The sequence below is a fragment of the Osmia lignaria genome, chromosome 2 (assembly GCF_051020975.1).
Source record: "Osmia lignaria lignaria isolate PbOS001 chromosome 2, iyOsmLign1, whole genome shotgun sequence".
Lineage (NCBI taxonomy): Eukaryota > Metazoa > Arthropoda > Insecta > Hymenoptera > Megachilidae > Osmia > Osmia lignaria.
This window is the reverse complement of record NC_135033.1, coordinates 12382004-12404808: the sequence shown is the minus strand read 5'-3', so window position 1 is coordinate 12404808 and position 22805 is coordinate 12382004. Positions and strand designations below refer to the sequence as shown.

Genomic DNA, 22805 nt, shown 5'->3' with positions numbered 1-22805 from the left:
CGAATACACAATACAAGTCTTCTATGTAGGGTAACGATTGCTCGTTTGGTGAATTGTTCCCACAGTAATGCATTTTTCTTTGTCTAACGCCGCCGGTGCCGATCGATCGCGGGACGACTGATGAAACTAGTATTGTTTCGTCATTTCGTCTTTGCTCGCCTCTGGACAATCGGTATCCAGGGAAGAAATTGTGGCAATCGAGAGGCGACTCGTTTGCTCGATCAAATCAATCTTCGTGTCTTTTTTTTACCGTCTGCTCCCAGAGCTGTTCGATTCAATTGAATATCCACGTATCGTAGTCACGAATACGGGATATCAAGCATCAGGGTGTTAAACAAAAGGGAACAACTTGTTATTTCCTGTTTAAGATGTTTAAAAATAGTTATTAAACGAGGACAGACAAGTATGCCCCGGGTACTGACATTGTTGCCTAATTATACATATTTCTTCATCTATGTTTCGGCGTTTCATTCGATTCTCTCTTGACAAGTCGCAATTGTATTCCACGGCACGATTCGGAGCAACTAATAAGTGTGATCTCGTTTGATCGCTTACGGTTTCAATTATTAAATCTCTGGTGGAAATCGTGTTATCTATAGGGCAAACCGTGAGAGCGAGTGGGAAAGTGAAATAGAATGCGGTCTCAGTGTCAGGTACATACTTCATAGCCTAACTAGTGGTTTTCGTTTCTTTTATTCCGCTTATCGAGATAGGTTGATCACGTTCTAAATTTCAAATTAAACGACTTTATACGCCTCTTGCTTTTATCACTGCTATCATAAGCGATTGAACGGAAGAAAGTGGAGCATCAAGGTGGAGCATTATCTGGCGCGTCCTTTCGAAACTCAGTCGAAGAAAATCGCGTGAAAGGATTCCAAAGAATCTTATTAGACGTAAAACAATTAATCCGTTAGAATCGGTGGAACAAGTGGGAGGTGAATAAAGGGAAAGAGAGCAGAGGATCGAGTGGTATCGTAAGCGGTCTCGGTGTCAGGTTATGCTTTAAGCCTATTTATTGTGGATAACCGGTAGAAACGAGGAGACGATAAGAGACGATAGAAGCTGATAAGATGCGAGATGTTGGGAGGAGATAGGCGATGATCGGAGACGATAAAAGACGAAACGAAACGAAATGATAAGAGGAAAAGGAAGAGAATGAAACGGAATTCAGTAGAAGATGATAAACGATCAGAAAATGAAAGGAAAGGAAAGGAAACGAAACGAGACTAGTATAGAGCGTCGACGTCGACGTCGTCGTCGTTGGTTCTTGTTTGTTGCGAAACCTCGTGGTCGTGCCGGTAGAAACGTGCCGGGGAAGAAGGAGGAAAGGTATCCGTACGCCTACATCGCCCGAAGCTGTCATGAAGCGAGTTAAAGGAGGCCTGGCTGCAAGAACCATGGCCGGGGATTGCCTCAACCGGCTTCGTTCGATCGTCGTCGAGGGCTTGGCACGGTGCCTAGCCACTGAACTACCGTCGGGTACTTACTAGCTCCTAGTTAAGGATCTCTCCGTATATGCTTCCGCGAGAAATTCGTGATTTGTATTTAATATGACGCGATACAGAGCCGTGGCTGGGTTGGAAGGTTCGCTTGGATTAATTCCGTGAATGCATGTGCCGAGATTATCTTTTAGGGTAGCCGTAAGCGTGGTTTAAACGGCACGCGTGTAGGTTATAGATCAGTTAAATGGAGATTAATGGTTTACACGAAGTTCGACGGAACGGGTCCTTGTAACGTCTGAATAGTCAACGGTGGTCTTTCTTTCGAACCGCGAACCGATGATCTTACGCTTCGAATTACGTTACTGTGTGGGTGGAAAGGATTTCGTAGATCGTTGGCTGTAATTGGTTACGCGTGATGTCATCGGGACACGCAACCAGCGCTGATGAAGAATTAAATTAGATCTTATGGCGCTGATCTGTCTATGGGAAACTGCAGGATTTCTGGCGGATGTACCTTTATATCTATTCGTAGTATCTTGCCGAGGTATCTGATAGAGAAGTAAAGATTTTTGTGAATAGGATGCAGATTACTCGTTTATGAATTAAACGTGATTACTTTGGAGAGAAGAGTTTCGGTAATCAATAGAATTAAGTTAATTTCGCTTGCGTAACGCAGTCGTTAAAGGGATCCCCTTAATATTTAATATCCTTAGTTAGCAGCATGTTCGCAATCGGAGATCTCGCATTTTTCCGCAGACAAGCCAGCGACGGATATAAATGGGCTGTAAGCACGAGGAGATAAATTCGTGTCAGCGCAGAATTTCGCGTGCCGGCGATTGGGAAACGCTTCGGCCGAGTATACGGGGCAATATCTGGATCGTTAAAAAATCACGATTTCATAAAACAACGGACATTTTTACGACACGCCGCTAATCGTCGCAATTAATCCGATCTCGGGTGTTAATTTATTACTATCCGATGGTTATTATCCTGTGAAAACCTGCCGGAGAATTCGTTTCAAGTCGCCAACTCTTTTAAGGATACGACGATGATTAACGAGGTGTATTAATTAATAACGCGTACCCGGTCGCGTTATTAATGGAGAAAATGGTTATTTCATGGATAACCTTTGTTCCTAGTACACGATCGAGATAGGATTGTTAGGCGAACAAGGATTACGAAGGCTGCTGCGTGATCTTTCGACTCGAGCTGATTATTACACCGGTCGTGCACGTAACTGCTTACCACGCGGCTTTCTGTAACAACAATCGTTAAAGTACGCGTGTATGGGTTTGGTACAGGGAGACCCTGTTGCAAAGGATAGCCTGTCGCTGTGGCCGCTGACCGTTCCACGAAACTAGCGCGGCGATTTAATCATTATCGGCAATCTAGCCGAGCGGGCAAAAAGAAAAATCTGGGTCAGACGCGTTAGCCGGTACCGAGTCCGAACTCTCTTTTGATATTCTCGATGGAAACGTGACGAGGAACGAGGAAAATGTCTCTCGCTTAATAACATTAATGTCATTATCGTTATTCATAATTATACGGTTTGCAATTTCTTATGGGGGGTCTGATATTCCTAATTATCTAAAACATGATAAAAGTTTATAATTTCATCAGTCATATAGACCCAAAGTCGTCAGATACAAAATAATGAATTTGTAATATTTATTGCAATTAAAATTTTTTATCAGTATTTGAATTATTTTATATAATGGTGTTGCCCCTTTTCTACATTTCACTTTTCTCTTTCTACAAGCAAAATTCTGAATTTTCACCCTTTGATCCTGGGTAGGTACCATTAATTAGATTGAAATTATGATCGCTGTTGGGAAAATAAAATGAGTACAAGATTAAATTTATGACACTCCCGTGATGATGATCTGGGAGTCGTCTGCTCTTGCGATCACCGATGTGAAAACTGAACGATTTATGGTGATTCTAACGTTGAATTATTTGTTATTAAAGTTTAATCGTAGGTGATCCGGGTAAACATACCTATCGTTTATTATGTTTAAGTAGGCTTTCGTAATACGAGAACGTGCGTGTGCATGGTATCCTGTTCTCGTAAAGCTTTATATTTACGACGGGTACGTGAATTCAGTGTCATGAAATATCTTCTCGAATACTGTAATTCGAATCTTTTTCACAATTAAATTGCGTAATAACGTTTTCACGATTGCTCGGTATAACAGTGGAATATGTTATAACGATAAAGAGAGAATTAAGCTATCAAAACAGTAGAATAACAGAATATTTTATAATCGTGGAAGATTGCATTTTCATGATGTAAGAATAGTAAAGTATAAGAAAAACAGTAAGCTATAAACCTTCAACTAGGAAAATAATAAAATTACGAAATATTTTATTTTTCAGCTATTAAAAGTAGCATAATATTTTACGCTGTCATCGTTTAGGTTTTGCCTTACTTTCACACTTGATAAAAATAAGTTTGATTCATCGATGAATTTCACATAATGGTGCCACTAGTTTGATTAATTAAAAATAAACGTGACCAACATAAGATATAAAAGTTACTCTCAGGTTTATATCTAATTAAGCCATTCAGAGGGAGCAAGAAAACCAGGACAACTAAATCAATATCTACTTTTTTACTTTCCAATCTTTCGAATACAGTACATCGAAGAGCTTCGTTTTTTTCTCTTTCCTTTTAACCTGGATACACCTGTGTCCAACGAAGGCGAATGAAAAGATACTTCTATCAATTTTTTTGCCACTTGATCTAGAAACAATTCCGACGTTTATTGCCTTCTAAATACAAGAGAACAGAGCCTTGGCAGTATTAATCTTTAAATTTCAAGCTAAAAGCAATTAAAAGGAGGCAAAAAAAAAAACAAAACAATGAATTCTAACGTGAAACAAAATATGTTCGAGGGCCATAAAATATGTTCACTGAATTTCAGAATACAAAAACTAGTGCACCATTTTTATGACCGTTTTAATAATCATTTGCCTCCGGGAACAAACGTAATTAGCGTAAGTTCGTTCGATGAGTAAGCCTTGTTCTTTTTTTATTGCTAATAAATTTTGCCTCGATTCCGTGAAAACACGATGAATAAATGATATAACGGCAATAACCGTGTAATGTGATTTTTAACAAATCTTAGTCATTATTTCCTTACTTTTATTATCCATAATTTAGAGTATTTAATACGGATACTTCTAATTAGTTTGAAAGAATTTTTAATGATACGAGTGATGCATTCCTATGGAAATTCAGACATTACCCATTAATGGTATTACAATGTTTGTAATTCTACATTTTATATTCGACCACTATTTTTTCTGAAAAAAAGTACCTCCTAATACATATTTATTATCGTTTTAAATCTTTAACAGCGAAATGAGAAAAAAGTTAGATACCTATAACCGGGCGTCTCTGCGGTCTACATAATGTAGCGGCGGTGTACTAGCGCGGAAACTGTTGCTCAAAAGCAACGATTGCATTTGTCCGTTCGAAATTGCACCGGCGTTCTTGAAGCGTTCGAATAATCGCGGATATATTTTGTAATCGATATTTAGGAAAACGCGGAGAGACTCGTGCAAAGCGAATTTAAACGCATTCCTGTCGAGCCAGTTCCTCTCTTGTTCGCGCATTCAAGTCTCCCATTCGAGCATTGAAGTCTCCCATCCGCGCATTCAAGTCTCCGGGCATTTCTCGTTCAAACGCTTCAAAAACAAGGTTTCTCTTTCTTCCAACATTTTATACTGGTTTGAAATAGTCAAATTAATTGCTTATCCGACAATGGTCCCAATTAGCAACATGACTTTTAAAAATTATAATCTCAACACATTCTTTGAATTTCAAAATTGGAAACCCTTTTTTTTAATGCAAGCGCAAAATGATCCTCGCTTGAATTGATCTTAAATATTTCTGCATCATGAAATTCCTAGAATAAATGAGTTTATTGACGGCAAGAACATAAACGTGGTTGGTGCTGTTAATTAGGTGAAATGTGTCATAAAGTGAAGTCGTTAACGAATTTTTCAGAGCCGAACATCAGAATTCTCGTGGATTTTAACGAAGGCCACTATTTATCGTTGAAAAAGCTTCGTTGTTAATACATTTATGACTTGCTTTTTGCTTTGATCAGCTGAGAAACGTTTTAATCTTCTTCGATTATGCGTTAAGTGGAAATTAATGGTTACTTTGCTTCAGGTGGATTTATAAAATACGATGGTCTGGTAATGAAATTAATTTAAATTTCGTCTTTAAAAACACATATAGCGAATTCAGAGAGAAAGTTTCTTTCAATTATTGTTGTTTGATGAATGAGAATCGGAAGTAGGTTGTATTGTTAATGATTAAGTCAGACTTCTTCATTTTTTTTCTCTACATCCCAGTGAATTATTTTCTTTTCGTTGTGAAAAAATTAAATCAAGTGCTTAAAAAAATTATAATTTTAACCCTTTTTTGGATTATAGTGGTCACAGTGGTATCCCAAAAATTTCAACTAAGCAACTAATTTTCTATATTGAACCTAATCGTTTGAATATTCAATTTTTATGCTATTCAAATTGTAATTAGCATCTGTGAAGCCTGATTTGTCGCATTATCTGAATGAATGAACCAATAACAATCGTGCACGTAGGTTTCTTGAATGGCTTACTGCAACGCAAGGTTGTCGAAACTTCAATATGTTTCTTTAATTGACTCTGCGTGGGATTAATCAAATAACGCCCAGAGGTAAAACATCAACCCACGTTTTCTTCTCTCATTACGCGGACCAAACGCACCTATTACGTGGAACGATTGCGTGCTATTGATTACTTGGACATTTTATTACATTTTTCTTTTATGAGAACTAATTCAATAACTACGCTTCGCGGAGATACTTGATGAAACTCGAGACACGTTTACGTGGAAGTCTGACGGAATTGGAATTCTTGTAAATACACGTGGTATATAATTATTCATTTCGTTAAAAAGTAAGACAGATACCTTGAAGCACCGTAAATTATAAATTCTTCATTTCATCTTGAGGGTCGTGGTGTAGATATCATTAATGCCTCCGCCTAAAATCAAAAGAATTTTATCATTTTTAACGATTTTAGACATTAAAATTTTTTTCTTTTTAAACAGAAAAATGAGAAACAAAGTAACTGCTTATCCAAAAATTAATAAATGAAACTTGTACCATTGGTCGTTGCTCGTTTAACTTGACATTATTATCAAAGAAGTCCTTTATGTTAAATATCGAGAAAAAGAAATGGCGGGAGACAAGACGACACAATTAAAGAAAATTTCTTCTTCTCATGGGAAACGATTGGGCACGGTCGACCCCACGGGTCAAATACGTTGCAAAAAATCCATTTATCGTCGGCAGGTATGTTGCACACGTGTAATCGAACATCCGTATCTCTATCGTATATCATGATAAGGTTATTAAGGGGCAATGAAACGTGTCCCGTGCCACTTAACGATGACCAAGAAAGCCGACTCGAGTGTTGTCGGACCTCGACGCGTATGAATTAGTGCATCGAACGAAAGCGTTGCGCAATTAACGGAGGTGGTGTATGAATTATATCGGGTCTCGTGCACGCCAGAAGGCGGTCAACCGATAAATTGATTGCGTCAGTTTGGTAATCAAATTTGACAGTTATAACGGCAGGTTGTACGGCGTTGCTTAACGCTGAAGCTCGTTTCAATTTCACCGGATTCGAGCCTACAAGATTTATTTTGATATTCAGGTCGAAAATATAAATATACAAAATTAAAAATTTTTGCGATCACACACTGTCATTTTTCATTTCTAACTATAGAAACCTACTTAATACTAAATATACTAAATTAAATTAAATTAAATTAAGATTAAAACGTTAAATTAGAAATATATTGAAAAATCTTTTTTTTATTGAAATTATTTTATTTCAAAGAAACAGTTCTGAGTTGACAAAGGGTTAATTCTGAAGAAAATTACTCGAAACAATTTACATAAATCAAGCCGTAAAATCTCTGCCTGTATAATTAAGCAGAGCACGTAATTGCTTCTCGGACAATTTCGAGGCAGAGAAAAAGAAGTCGTTCGTTTGGTCGTTGTCCTTGCTGTAGTTTCGAACTGGGTCGCGGGTAAAATTCGAAAACTGGCGGAAAAGATGTTTGAACGGTCGCGGCGACCGCAGGCGGATTCTGTGCTAGATCCAAAATAGGAGCTGGCACGAGCGAGAAAGTTGCGGCGCGGAACGGCACGCGGACTATTCCGACTTGCCGCGAGACTTCTTCGATTTATGATTTCAACGAACCGCTCACGGGATTCCTCCAAGCGATACTTTCCCTCGAACTCATCGAAAACTTGCCACAATGTTGTTAATGATCCACTGTAAAAAGAATCGCTGTGCAAGAAAGTTCTCGAGAACTGCGACGCGGAGGAACTTGTTCGGCTGTTGATGAAATACGATGGGTTTTTTGATTTTTCACCGGTGCAAATCGAGAGCTAAACCTTTCTTGTCGGAGACACTTATTAACTCGTAAATTGTTAGATAGTTTCGTAGTTAATTTTATCTTGGATTGCGGGTAATTTCTTCATGCCATAAGAAAAATAAAAAATTTGTAGAACTTATGTTCTCCAAATTTTAGCTCATCGCTAATTACAGTATCGTTTCGAACGTCCAGTATAAATTTTGCTAAAGAATAGTAAAAACACGGCAGAAAACGTGTAAGTACAATACGTTTACATTAAAGCCGCGTTTCAATCGTTTCGACAAATACTTAACATTGCAGAAAAATCGTTTCATCTAAATGCTAATCCGCGCATAAATATCTCGCTTATCTGGTGGAAGAAATGAGAAAAACCGAAAAGATCCCCGCGATATTTTCCAGTTGGAAACGTACAATCCCATTCGATATAAATTATCAACCTATCCCTCGATCGATGTTTCACAATGCAGTCGTAGAGAACTGCACGGCAGGCTCGTACGGCAACCTAATAATTTCCTTCGGTTGAAAAAAGGAACGCTGCAATTTCTGTCTAGAGGGCAAGTACAGAATCGCTAATTAATAAGATAACTTTTATTTCTCGACCTTCTTCGAACGACACCACGATCCCCGTCGCAACTGATAACTGAATTAATCGCTGTATCTTAATCGATTATGCGAGCTCGGCTACACGTACGATAGATCGTACGATTAGCCGGTTTCAACTATCGACGAGTATAAAGCGGTGTCACGATAGTTAGTTAATAGCGGCTTCGACGTGTTTCGATTCCGCTCGGTTAGACAGGCATTAACGCTTTTTCCCGTCGCTGTCGAAACGTCGCCGTGGCATCGGGTCAAAAGGCAACGTATAAATAAAACGGGGCCGGCAGAGCCTGGTGTTTCTGCGGGTAATGTACTACATGTAACGAGAATCTTGTGTCGCATCTGTGACTCTCTGTTTCTTCTTACAACCTCCGTCGCGAATGATTTTTATGATATTGAGGATGATTATGGTACGAGGTATGGCTAGTTTAACTGTAATTCAATGTTAACCACTTTATAATTCAAATTTTTCATTTTTCGGAAAAATAACTGTACCTTCTGAGACTGTTGCTTCCTTTTAATATCAATATTCCTAAGAATATTTAGCTAAAAAGTATTGAGGTGCAATAACTATAGTTTGGAATAGATCCAAGTATTGTACTTATCAGATATGTAAAAGAATTTCTTATATGTGTGGATAGATGGATTTTTATAAAAATTCGACCGTCCTTCATATGTGAATGACGTGGTAGTATTTTCCATAGTAACAAAAAGCACAGCGTGTATACAATAATACTATATAAATTATAAGATAAACTTAAGTTTTACGAGCCATTTCTTACGCAAATTGCTTTCTGGCGCCTAATGATTAGCTTACAATGTTTATAACATGTTCCGATAGATGATCATATGATAAAGTACCATTTACCATACCTATTTCATAAAGTAAAATCACGACGATCGCTAGATACCATCTTCGTTATTTTCCACCAAGTTCTTTTTTATTATTACCCGATTTATTAATACACGAGTTGCCATTTGACACTCCACGACTGGTTTACAATGTTTGTAGCATGTTTCGATGGTTAATCTTACGATCAAGTACCATTTACCATACTTTATATTGTAAAGTGGCATCTTGGAATCTTAGGATCTTACAACAGTAGGATAGGTCAGTTCGTATTTTGGAGAAGGAGTTTCCATCCACTAAACTCAGTTAGGCCAATACAAATGGCGAATATACGAGCCAACTTTCGTGTCTCTAAAATCGCAGACGAGTCCAGTTGCAATTTCCAAACGGCGAAACTGATTAAGCCATTACTTGCATATTTTCGCATCTCTGCGACTCATTCTTCTCGGTTGGGTTAAATGCAGGATGGAGCAACGACGACGTCATTAAGGCGCATCCACGGCCGTGTGCTATATCCTAGGCCCCGTTCATTGAATGCGAGATTTTATAGCAATGTAAAATCCATCATCTATCACGGCTGGGGATAGAAATTATCCTTGGGAAGTCATGCAGCAGCTCGTTCGTACCGAGCCGTGGCAATTTCGCTGCATTCATTCGGATGAAATCTCGATTCAACCGAGTGCACGCGTCCGGACGCTTCTTAAATGCGGTTGAAATGTTGATGATGATGATGATGATGACAACGACGACGATGATGATGATGATGAGGATATCCAGGTGATGGTTAAAAGGGTAATAGGGTACATGCATTGTTCGATTTATCCAGACTTCTTTGGAAACTGAACTCGTTGTTTAAGATGTACACGCTGTTTAATATGATACCTTGTTATTTAACAATTTAATGGAATTTTATTTTATGTTGAAAAATAACGTCCAAAGGAGTAATTTAAAATTTAGATAAATTGTATTGAAAATTGAATTTGGATTTCCTTACAACGAAGAAATAGAAAGAGAAATTAGGTAACCGTATAACGCGAAGCTTAGAAGAAGCGATTCAATTGCATTGCGGAAAGATGCATCTAGATGCACCGGACCGTCCTTTACTCGAAATACTGGGTCAGCCTCTGTTTCATTAAAATAAATCAGTTGCAAAAACAAGCGAGTAAATATTTGAAGAATACAAAGAAGGAATAGAAAGAGAAACGAGGCAACAGGGTAACATGTCCCTTGTCAGTAGTAAGAAGAAGCAATTCAATCGCATTGCACGAAGATGCATCCAGTTACATGTATCGTGGCCGTTGCACCGGACTTCCCTTCGCTCGAAATACTGGGTCAGTGTATCCAGTCTCCGCTTCATCTTCCATCGCTATAATAGTCGAGACTGGTCCAGTCTGGTCCGGTAGGTAGTTGGCCAGTGGAAACGCCGTAGGCTGGTGCACTGGTGCACCGTGCTCGGACCGTTGTACCATTGCACCTCGGCGTGTAGCTGCCTCGTGGAAAGTTTTTACGACGAACGAACGATCGCGTCGCATTAACAACTCCTTCTAGTAGGCTCCCTGTTGCTGCTCGTTACGTTTCTTCCTTTCCCGACCCCATTTTCAGGCGTCTATTATGCAATTTCAGGTAATGATCCAAGAATTGGAGCTGGAATTTCGAATATCTTAGGTCCCTTTTTTTTTTTCTTCGAGGGTGCGCGGATATCTTGATTGACACGTTGTCTGACACGAAGGTAGCCAATTACCTGAATTTATCCCAATTTAACATTCTCGTAAGTGCTATTGAAACAATATTAGTGATCTAATGATGAAAATTGAGATACTAAATTGGATATTGAGATTAATAGGATAAACCTTGGTTTTTAAGCTTTTCATTACCGTAAATAATAATGAACGCTGATGGTCGTTCCACAGAAATTTTTTTCAAACGTTTGCAAACCTGCCCTCGACTATGTCTAGGATCTCGGCTGCAATCGCGCGGCTCTCTTGGTGCAGAACCAAGCCGACCTGCCTATATATAGGGTGACGCGTTTCCGTTCGAACGATTTCGCGAACGGCTGGTGTCACTTGCAAAACTCGTGGCCAAGTTATGCGTGAAAAGTGAAAAAAAGCCAGGGCAGACATCTCGAGGTGGCCACTGTGGCTGATAATTGAAGCGAACCCGTCTAACGAGGGATTTAAAGCGCTCCTTTTAATCGCCTCGTGCTTCAAACCGTTGCCGATCGATGATTCGAATTTATTGCGAGCACAGTTTCTCTCTGCCCGAGGACTTTCACGATGGATTAAATGAAAAATATCCTTGAAATTGTCGATAAAATTTTTTTTTTTTAATTTTTGTCTTAAGGTTTTGAACTTTTCGTTCCAAATTTTATAACATAAAATATCAAAAAATATCTTAAAGCTTATAGTTTTATAAAAATGACTGTATAAGTGACTCGTTAAGATTCTCGATACAAAATGGCTGGTTGTCAGATGCAGCAAACAATGCACCCGAGGTTCGTGCATTGTACTTACATTCAGCAAGTTCCGTCTTGTACGGAGCGTACAAACGAGTAACAGAATCGCGTAGCTCATTATCATTGCGTTATTTATTCTCAATTGAGTTTCGATTCCACGAAACACGAGGCCCGTTATCTTTACGACCGTAGAAGGCACTGCAGCCACACGGTGGTTGAAGCACGTTGCAATCGTGGTTGATTGGAAACGTTGTGTTACCCGGTTCGGGTCTCTCGGCCGATCAGCCGCTCGCGTGATACTTTATCCACGCGGAGAAATTTACCACGCGACCGGTCCTCGGATTAAACGCTTGTAAATTGAATTTTTCGTCTGCCCTACGGGGAGACGAATCAGATAAATGATGATGTTGATGTACTAGCGAAAGAATTAAGCGTAGTAAAATAATTATTAGAAAATTTTCACAAATAAAATTCAAAGAATTTGAAAAATCATCAGCTGACAATTTAACACGTTTCTCGATATTTCAAAGATCCTGGTACGGTTCGATCCCGAAATTGTATCTCCACATCCATAAAACATGAATTTCGATGCCGGTTGCATCATTAGTCGTCAAGTTGTCTTGATCCCGTGCTCGTTATTGGATGCATATCTCGGCCGCTGGTTCCGCTTGTCCTCGATAATTGACGACTTTATGTCGAATCCTGTCCGATATCGGTGGTCCCGTTCATCCTTCGTATTATCCTTGCTGCATCTCGCTTCGATGCGTGGGTGCATCCGTTATATTAGGCTTCTTTCACATTGCAATACGACGAGCACTTAATTCAACCTTTCGCACTCGACTCGACTCAATCCGCAGACAATCGAATCGTATTGCTTCTCGATGTAATTTTAATACCAATTATTCTCATAAATAACGGTGTGTAATATTTTCTGAATAAATTTCAATATTTTGCGTAGACAAATTCGTATCTCCAGAGATTGCTAGAAAAATTGGAAACTTTTCAAACGTAGACCACGTTTGATCAGAATTCTATCTGAAATTACACCTTTCGATTTCAACGTCCCGACGCGAAACGTCTATTACACCTTTGCACGCCGTATGATTTCATTCGATGCACGGCCATTGTCTTCTAATGCCTTTCTGTCCAATAAATCCTTCGTCGAAAGGAATATCTTAAAAGTTGCCTTCCCAACGAGGTGTGTACTTCCACTGGTACGGAGAAAATCGCGTTTCGAAATGGCGTTGCTTGTTGCGTGCTTCGTTCGCAGGGATTAAAGGAATTCTTTTTTTTCTATTTTTTATTCTCTCCCTAATCCTTTGAAGGAGCTCCGGCTTCGGGTTTCGGGCCAGTGAACCTGCCTCATATTAACGACCTCGATGATCCCTTCAGGAAACGCGTTCTCGATGGACCGACTTCGGCTCCTTTTGTTCAGGACGAACAATAAAATGGTGGTGAAGTTTCTAATGTGTAACGGTAACCGTTTTTAATAGAACATCAGGGTCAGGGAAGTGTTATTGTGATTTGATAATCTGGTGTTTCCATGTGGGTTTACCGGCAGATGAATGTGGGAGTTTTATGATAAATGAAGTTATTGTGGTATGAATGATTTTTGTGATGAGCTTTGATCGTGGGTCATGGAATTTTCTATATTGTTAGTTTTAATAAGTATGATCCGAAGGATTAATTAGAAATCTTTTAATATTTATTTTTAGAATCAATATTGGATTCACTGTAGATCCATTTGAAATTGCGCACGTTATATGGGCGGCGCGAAGTCAAATATGAAAGAGGCCTTAATCTTATAAGAAAAGAACGATCAGGAGATGGCTACAGTGTAACAGCTGTGATACCGCTTTTCGATCGAACCGGCACGGCGCGGCGCGGCGCGGCGCGGCGCGGCGCGAAAGGGTTAAACGAAGGACGAGCAGCGACGAAGTCGGGCCAGGTAAAGGAACAACGTTCAGCGCCGAGAGAAAGGAAAGGGAAAACGGGTACAAGAGATCGCTTGTTGTTGGACGGTAATGACCGCCATTCGAGTTGCCGGTACCGGAGTTCCCCCTTTTTTTCTTAAGGGACTATTACGGAATCCTGTCGGTCGAATATCGCGCCTTGTATCCGGTAGGAGAGGCTCCACGTCATTGGTCGTTAAGAACATCTGGCTGGGTTCGCTGGGTTCAATCGTTAGCTTTCGTGGAATAGCAGAAAAATGAGGACACTTTAATGTCACAGATTATCTAAAAATATCATTATGGTGATACTTAAGATTCCTAACGCTTGTCTTTTTAAAATGGTAAAATGGTAAAATGGGAGCTTAGAGTATGACTAGTCGGTTCTAAGATTTGTCCGAAAAGTCGGCGACGCACGGCACTTACCTATTTCATCGAAGTTCGAAGGAAGAAGCCTATAAGTACTTGTTGTGAGAAACATCGCAAGGTACACAATGTCCCCGCCCGTGTTCTCGCCGATTCACGCACGCGAGAAAAAAGAAATAAAAGAAAAAACGAAGGAAGGCTGCGTAACATGGCTGGCCCGGGGGAATAGAAAACGGCAGGAAGTTGGTCGATGCCAGCCAAAACAAAGGGAAACCACCAAACGAGACGTAGATACGCATCTCGAAGCGTGGGACCGCCTCGTACCAGCATCGTACAGTTGGCCGTTGAAGCGTTCGACGTGGCTCTTAACCAGGAAATATCTGGGACGCGATGGCGAATACACCAACGACGACGACGACGTTTCAGCTCTTTGTGGCCCGTAATTTACAGACAGAGAGACACTGGTCACGACCAACAAGCGAAATAAAAAGAATTTTGTTCTAATTAGCGAACCGCTTCTTTTCTTGCTCGAGAGAGAAGGAACATTCTCTTAATGGTTGTCGTGACGAATTAAATTAATGAAAAGATTGCTAAATTTTTGCTTTGCTCTCTTCTTGTCGAACAATTAGCACCAACTGTGATTTCTAATGGTCACAACCCTTGGTTACATGATTCTTTTTTCATTTTCAGCAGAAATACAACTTGATTAATTTGTAAGATTTCATTTAATTTAATATTTGTTAAAACATATAATAATTCTATTGAAATAGAATTGCTGTTTAATGACTTCAATCGTAATGGTTAGAAACTGAATTTACAATCGGTTAAAAGTTCATTGAAACAGGTAAAAGCGGACATACCGGTAGCTCGGTGAGTCCTAAACCCGAATAAAGCGTGACGACCATAAGTTGCGCCAATTTTATTTACGGTTGCGAGTGTTACGAATGCAACCGGCGTCTTATGTAAGTTTAGAATTCTGTGCATAACGTTACCACCGATTTCCATTCGGAAGGCCGATTAATTTCCCTCTTAATTATCAAGCTTCGATAATTTCGCAGCGAGTTACCGATTCCTTTACACGCGATTTCCTTGCAATACAAAACGTGAAATGATTCTCACCGAAGATATGTCCATCGCTAGTTTAGCGTGTCCCGATGCAAGAATGAATATATGTATATATCTCACAATCAGTGAAAATAAGTTTCTATTGGAGCATGCAGACCGATCGAAGCCGACGAGTCGATTTTTTCCGTAATCCTGCGCAGGCTTACCGTTAACATTCCGATAGAAAGCGGTGACTCATGCAGCTAAATGTATTTTGAGAAGCAGACTAGCAATCGATGATAGCCATTTTCTTCTTTCTGTCCTCTTATCACGCATTACATTTTCTTTCCAATCGCACCTAACATTACGTACTGTCTTCGAAGCGAGGAGAAACGATCACTTTATGTTCCTTGAAACAATATCTGTTGAATTTTAATGATTTCTATGACAATTTAGAAGCGACTAAAGAATTTCGAGTGTCCAATTACATATATTTTTGTGCTGATTCTTGCAATTTGGAGTATTGAATGGTTAAGTGTTTCAAGCATTGCCAAAAATAATCTGTATACTCTCGTGTTTATACATTTCACGTTGCTAGTCGTGATCCACGTGTATCTGAAGAACGAAAAAAAAAAAAAAATGGAATAAAAAATAAAAATTATTATCATCCTGTTGTACTCGAGCAGAGGAAGTCCATGGAAGGACGCGTGAAGTCATCGACGTAAAAGATCGTCCAGCTACGAAATTTCTCTCCTTGACGAATTGAAAGAGAAAAAAAGAGGAATTCATTTAATGCTGGATTCAGGAAGTAGCGTCGATCGAACGGAACCGACCAATACAGTCCGGGCATCGATTTTGAGCTGCCTCTGTGCCGACCATTATCTTTGATATGTTGACCGGTTTCAAACTTGATTTCGACGGCCAAACTGGTCACACAGAGATACTGAATTTTATTTTCAACTTGTATATTTATAGTTGACGACTGTGGTGGAAGATTTTACCGGTGCAAAAAAAAGTCGAAAGCAAATTTGTGTTGTAAAATTTGAAAATTTTTGATAAAGTAATTTTTTTAAAGTATACCCTTAATTCTGAGGAGTTAGTAGGCCACTAGAGTTTCTGCGATTTCAAGAAGGGTTAATTTTGTAAGATAGTAAACAGAGATTCGAAAAAAATTTTTTAAATTTACCACGCCAATTTGAATAATTTTCTGTCAAAAACCCTTGGATTCGCCTAATAACTTTCCAAGTGGACGTCGAGGTTGTGCGAGTAACAAGACAGGTTCTACCACCCTGGGATACTTTGACATTTGCCAAGTTGATAGCCGTCGAGTGGTTCACCTATAAGCTGTACACTCTGGTGCAACTTAGGCTTCTTAATTAGCTTGAAATCTAACCTAACCCTAGAGGAATCTATGAAGAATCCAAATAAAATCTTCCATAGAACTTCCTATATTCCTCTATAAAAACTTTAGACAAACAAGGCGAATGATGGATCATTTCTTCCTCTACGGTTTTCTTTAATTCAAAAGAAGCCCAAGTTGCACGAGACTGTACCCAGCATGCTATATTTACACGCGGGCGCATGCTTGCGTGCACTAGTGTTATAAACCGAGCCGGTACACGCGGATAAATTGCATTCAGAAATTCGAGGAGTGTTGCAAGGCTTTCTCTAGTTTTGTTGCAAGTGGTACAGGTGATGCACAGGAACTTGCAACCATGAATACGTGTTTCTGCTTCTTTCCTTTCATTGGTTGACTATCATGGGGTGAGCAGTGATTGGCATTATATATTCAATATTTTGACAACAACATGTTTCCAGAGATTTATGACACTTTGTAAAATTAACGTATCAATGGAATTATGGGTGGGAATTTTTTGATTGAAAATCTTTTGATTAATTTTTTAATTAATTATAAGTGATATTAGCAACTTTGAATAGCATTATAATTTGAAATAAAATGTTATTATTAAATTTATAATATATCACATTATATTATACTGTTTATTAAAGTCATTAATTACAATTACTGTAATAAAACTTACGATAATATTTTGATGATTAACTGTAAAATAGTTTTTCGATGATCGCATTAAGCTTCTTCTCAGAAGAGCTATTATATTCTTCACTGATGATCGATGAAGTGGCACAAAAAATAAGGATACCTTTATTTGCTCGTTTCGCTAAGGAAGATTAATTAGTCTGGTTCGGTTATCATATTGATTAATTCTCCGAATGCGGAGGTAAGAAGCTTGATTCCCTTCTTCTTTGACATGCATTCGTCTATCGGTTGTTTTCTAGCATGCTTTCACGGTTCACGGAAACTACAACATGTGGTTATTTTACAAATGTTCCGTTCGATCGATATGTAGATATGTATGATCATCGATTAGAAATTCGATTTTTCATGAATTTCTACGGAATCTTATCGACAGCCCCGTTTCGATGATTACTGCAATCACGGTTTATGTTTTATTTGGCGGGTTTTTCTACAAAGCATAACGTAGGCTCTGGTATTTATAAAATCGGTAATAACTCTAAAATGATCCAAACGAATGTTTTAAATTGATAAAGATTTTATCGGTGATTCATTAAAATCACTACTAATATAATTATTACTGTAAATTTCTAATGGGTTGTTCGCAATATTTTTCTAAATTCTGTGCTATTTTATATTCTACAATACGAAGTTTCTCTTGCCGCAAACAATCCTTTGAAACAGTGCCAAGTTAAATAAATTCTTGATCATCGAAATTAACAAGAAAACTCAATTACGAAGTATCTTGACACTGTACGTTGTTCAAGAGTCTGCGACAACCGATAACGAATGCATTCAATGAATAAATTTGAATAATGAAACCGTGAATCGATTTCAAAGCTAATCCTGTATCTCATCGAGATTAATTCATGTCTTATCACAAATCCAACTTTGGGAGTTGAGCACTTAAGATAACAGTTACGAAAAAATTTAATTACGAGATCCAATGTGGAGTGAAATTTCACCCATTAGCTATTAAGAGTTAATGAATACTTTTTCTGGCGAAAGTGCAATTATTGAAATTTTTCCGAATAAATCATTTCAAGTGCAATAAATAATTAATTGTAGTTCAATAAACTAATAATTTATTTCAAGATGGCATTGAATAAAAATATGCTTCGTAATAAATCATGTTTATAAAATTATCAACTTTTAATTAAAATTCCAATCATAATATGATATTAAAAAAAAAAAAAAAAAATTATAAGAGCAAGGGATTAATTTTGTACGGTGCAGAATTATTGATTCGTACAAGGTGTCTAAAATAAATTGAATCTTCAGCCAGTTGAACGCGTGCAAATTGCTGTATTGTTTGGCCACCCTGGAAGCATTGTCTTCCATTCGTACAAATTGGAAGCTTTTATAGATTAAATCAAACAATGCGAAAGAAACCGAGCGTAATAACCACGCTTCGGTAGGTTGTGTTACACGGCGGGGTGCTACTGCTCTGATAATCCCTATCGTTCATCGATATCACCAACTTCGTCGACTATACTCTTCAGCATCCAATAAATTTTGCAAAAATCAGATTCAGAAAAATATTACACATTCATTAAAAAACATTCAATCAAAAAAAAGAAAAAAGAAAAAACATAGATGAATGAATTATTTTATGTTTGCATTTAAATGCTCATTACTAATTTTTAAAGACTCGCATCCGTCATCGTTTTAAAATGATGAACCCTCAAAATATGCAACGTTCATGAAAAAATAGAAAATAAAAGGAAGAGCCTCGATGGCGCCTCACGACTGCAACATTCGTTCAAAAGCTCAAAACACGAAATATTTCTTCTATTTTGAATCCCCTGAAACATTATTCGACTTTACACGAGTAGATAAAGAAACCAGCAACGTCTCGTATATAAAAAGAAACAAGAAAAAGGGAAAAGTAAATAGACGATCGAGTCCGGACAAAGTCTGGCTCTGTTTTCTGACAACAGACAAAAACTATAAAAATTCCTTCCACGGTTTCCACGGGAAACGAAACTAAAATAACAGCTTCATCCGAATTCCACCAGCGACCCAGGCCCCTGGCCACGGAGTCGAACAGATCCGAGTATCGTGCAATAAAAGTCGTGGGACGACATAAAAGTCGTTTTTGGAATTCAAATTCGCTGGTACAGCCGGTTTATTAGACACCTTTCGCGCGGATAAAGCGACGATTTTAGAAAATAACTTATTTTCCAAACGACAACACCCTCGATTGGCCATCGTACACAAATCACCGTTTTATCGGGATAGCTACTTAACCCTTTAGATATTTCCAGGATTTTCAACGGTAAAATGAGACGAACATTCTTAATTCTTGGATCAGAGAAGATTTTTTCTTAAATATGTGTTGGTTTATTCCGTTTGTTTCTCGTAAAACGAAGTGCTTCTAAATTAGTCCCCCTTCGGACGTGAATATGAATTTTATTGGGTGTTTCGGAAATAGGTACCCCAGAGATGTATTAACCCGTATAAAATCAGACGACATAAAATTTGGAATTTTTTCCACTGAAAATTGCAGTTCCTTCAACCCGTTCATTTGGAATTTCAACCCTTTCTTGTAATTACTATTCCTTATATAGTGAATAATTTGCAATAGAAGTGTGTTATAGCAAAAAGGGGTTAAATTGCCATTTAGGGAAGCAATATTTCCATAATAGTCAGCAATATCGTACAGGTAGTTGAATAAAGAGCTCAGTTTGTCAAAAAAAATGATAAACGACAGAAGCACGATCAAACTGTCAAATGTGTCAAGAAATTGCGGAAACATATCAAGAGATCAGCGTATCGTATTCACGTTCGAGGTGATAATTTACTTCGTTATCGATTACGATCTCTCCAGGACCGGGATATCGCTGGGTAAATGCCCGAACATTACTTTCTCCAGACTGCTTGAGTTTACGAGGCTCGAAGTAGCCGCGTTACTTGTCTGCCATGAAAGAAAAAATTGCTCAAAGAAGCAACGATAAATTAACACTTTGCCTTCGGCGGACGCATATATGCGCCGCTCCGTTGAAAATCGATTATCGACGACAATAGCTGTACCCTATCCTTTAAAATGTCTTATACATTACTTGTCGTGTTAAGAAAAAGGAATTTTATTGTTTTTGTTGCTCGTATTATACCAATATGGCTATCAATTAAGATTTAGGCTATTTTATATTTTTTCATCTTAATTTATCGATCAAATTTGTATTATGGACGAGAGAACGTTTCGATTGAAGTACTTAAAAAATTATAAAACGTTATCAGATTAATCCGTATCCTTAGTCGAGAAGACGCAGGATCGGTTAATGAGGAACACCAACAGCTGAATAGCCGATTAACATGAAAGTAACGAGTCTGAAGTCGAGGAAGAACTTTTATCCGTGTTTATTACATCGTTTCAGCTCGTCCTCGGCTTCCAAGATACATGTTGTTATTCATGAAAAGAAATAAATCGGTGAATGCACACGATTTTGCTAATTTCTCGTGCACCGAGAACAGGCTAACAGGTCTGGCCACGTGCTCTCGTCGAACGTCCAAATTTATGAATGAAATTTCATTTAAGAAATCAGCAGCACGCCTGATTAATTCAGGTATTACACCGAAAAGAAAAATATATGAAAATAAAAAATTTTGATGTGTCTGGATTAAAGGTGTCAATAGGTGACCTGTATTTCTTCTTCATCTGGATAGAAACCTCTGGCTGAATCGAGATTTACAAAAACCGACGGTCGCGTATAAAAATCGAGTCCAGTTTCATTTATTTCCTTAACTTTCACGAAAGGTACTCTTCCATGCAAGAACAAATTTGTACGCGAAAGAAACTACACGACAGGTTGGACATCGGAAACCTGGATACAGCTTGGAAGGCTAAGAAAACGCGTTTGTCGGTGCTGAAGAACGTTACAGGAACGTCCTTAATTCGAGAAAAAGCAACTCCGACGATCGACACGTTCGCCATCGTGTACTGTTTTATACCTAATTAATAGCGCGACGGTCGCGGACGATGGACAGCAGGAATTTTTCAATTATTTGTGTTCGTTGCTCGCTGAGACGCGTGTGGCCGTTATACATTCTGTTTGATCGGTTTTTTATAGATAATATAATACAAGTATCGAAGGAAAATATTTTAGATAATTTCCTGATAGTTTGAAAATTTTTAGAAATAAAATTGTGCGTGATCGTAGAAGCAAAATTTAACAACGATAAATTTTCATAAAAATGACATATTGCCTGGAAAAATTGATGAAAAATTAATGGTTATCAATAATTGTACCAAAAATGACTTTGGATGCCTCATAGGTGTCTGCGTGGTGCTAAATGTTTAGATTGGTCATTTGCTGATCTAATCCATGGCTGTCCGGTTTTTGAAAGCGCGAGGAAAGCACATATCCGAGCACCGCGAACGTAATTCACTTTCACCGATGCTCGTGTGTCGAACTTGTTTGCATCGAGCGTGTAACACCGTTTCTTCTCTGTGAAATTTTCTAAGCCTAAGCTTTTCCAGCATGGAAAATCGCCGATGTATACTCGATTGGAAATGGTGTAGCACGGTCGTAAAATTAATCGAGATCAATATAATATCGTAAACCCATGGTATAAATAAATATTAACAACAATTCTATGTGAGAAAAGGAAAAAACAGATATGGACATAAAAGTTAGAAATCAACGTTGGAAATAAAATATGAATTAAATTGGTATAGAAATAGAAGTGAAATTAAATTAGAAATAATATAAAATAAAGCTTAGAAAAAACACATAAGTTTCATTATCGTGGATTTTGTGTATGACAAATTAACAACTCTTCTTCGTATCTTTTTTATTACATACTCGAGAGAGAAGTAACTTTTCTGCTGAAATAATGACCTAGTTAAGAGGTTAACGAGAAGAACACAGGAATTTTAATAATTAAGGTTGATGAAATTCTTTCGAAAGTTTATATTTTACCACGTACCTAACCCAGTTAAATGATACATAATTTAATACAATTTGCTCAACACAATCTGCTTAATGAATGAATATTCTGGATTTGTTAAAAAACTCTGTGACAATTGCCATTAGTGGCATACTGTTACAATTATTATTTTTAGTACTTGTCTCATTATTCATAATTGAAGTTGTCAAGGATTACAGTGTATCATTGGCATGAAGTGTACATTGCAAGGAGATTCGATCGAATTTCACGGATAAGTTTGGTGATTTTGTTAATTACTCGAGTGGCCCGGTTGAATTTTGCGGGCATTTTGTGCGTTAAATAGAGTGGAACCTCTGTTATCTGGACAACCGTTATTTCAACACTTTACCGTTCAAATATTCCGTTCTTCCAGCACTTTTTTCCCTTCTGTTTTATAATGATGCTACCTATCCTCTTTTGAAACAAGAACATCCCACGTGGGATTCATTAGTATACGATTTATGCTATCGTGAACCGTGTGCACGAGCACCATTTATTTACGCGATCAATTTATACAGGTTGAATGGGTTATGAACGGTATAGTTAGGTCAGCAGAGGAATTCCTTTAAAATATAATTAAAAATACCAAGAAATTAGTCTAATATCGTGTCTTTGCAATTTTACGAAAATACCGAATTTTCAAAGACTTATCAATTAGCATAATTTACAAATGAATAATGCATTTTTTAGCGAAGCATT

General features: G+C 38.1%; 1 protein-coding gene and 1 long non-coding RNA gene across 4 annotated transcripts in view; one reads left to right on the top strand and one right to left on the bottom strand.

Moving 5' to 3' along the window:
- Window positions 1-22805, top strand: part of LOC117606971 (uncharacterized) — a 107954-nt gene that overhangs the window by 5886 nt on the left and 79263 nt on the right. The gene's annotated exons all lie outside the window — the stretch shown is intronic.
- LOC117606958 (uncharacterized) overlaps window positions 1-22805 on the bottom strand; it is a 65259-nt gene that overhangs the window by 37195 nt on the left and 5259 nt on the right. Inside the window, exon 2 of one of the 2 annotated variants that reach the window (XM_034330045.2) lies at window positions 6406-6479. The exons of the other annotated variant lie outside the window; for it this stretch is intronic. The gene's annotated coding sequence lies outside the window, so the exon portion shown is untranslated. The remainder of the gene's footprint in view (window positions 1-6405; window positions 6480-22805) is intronic. 2 annotated transcript variants of the gene reach the window in all.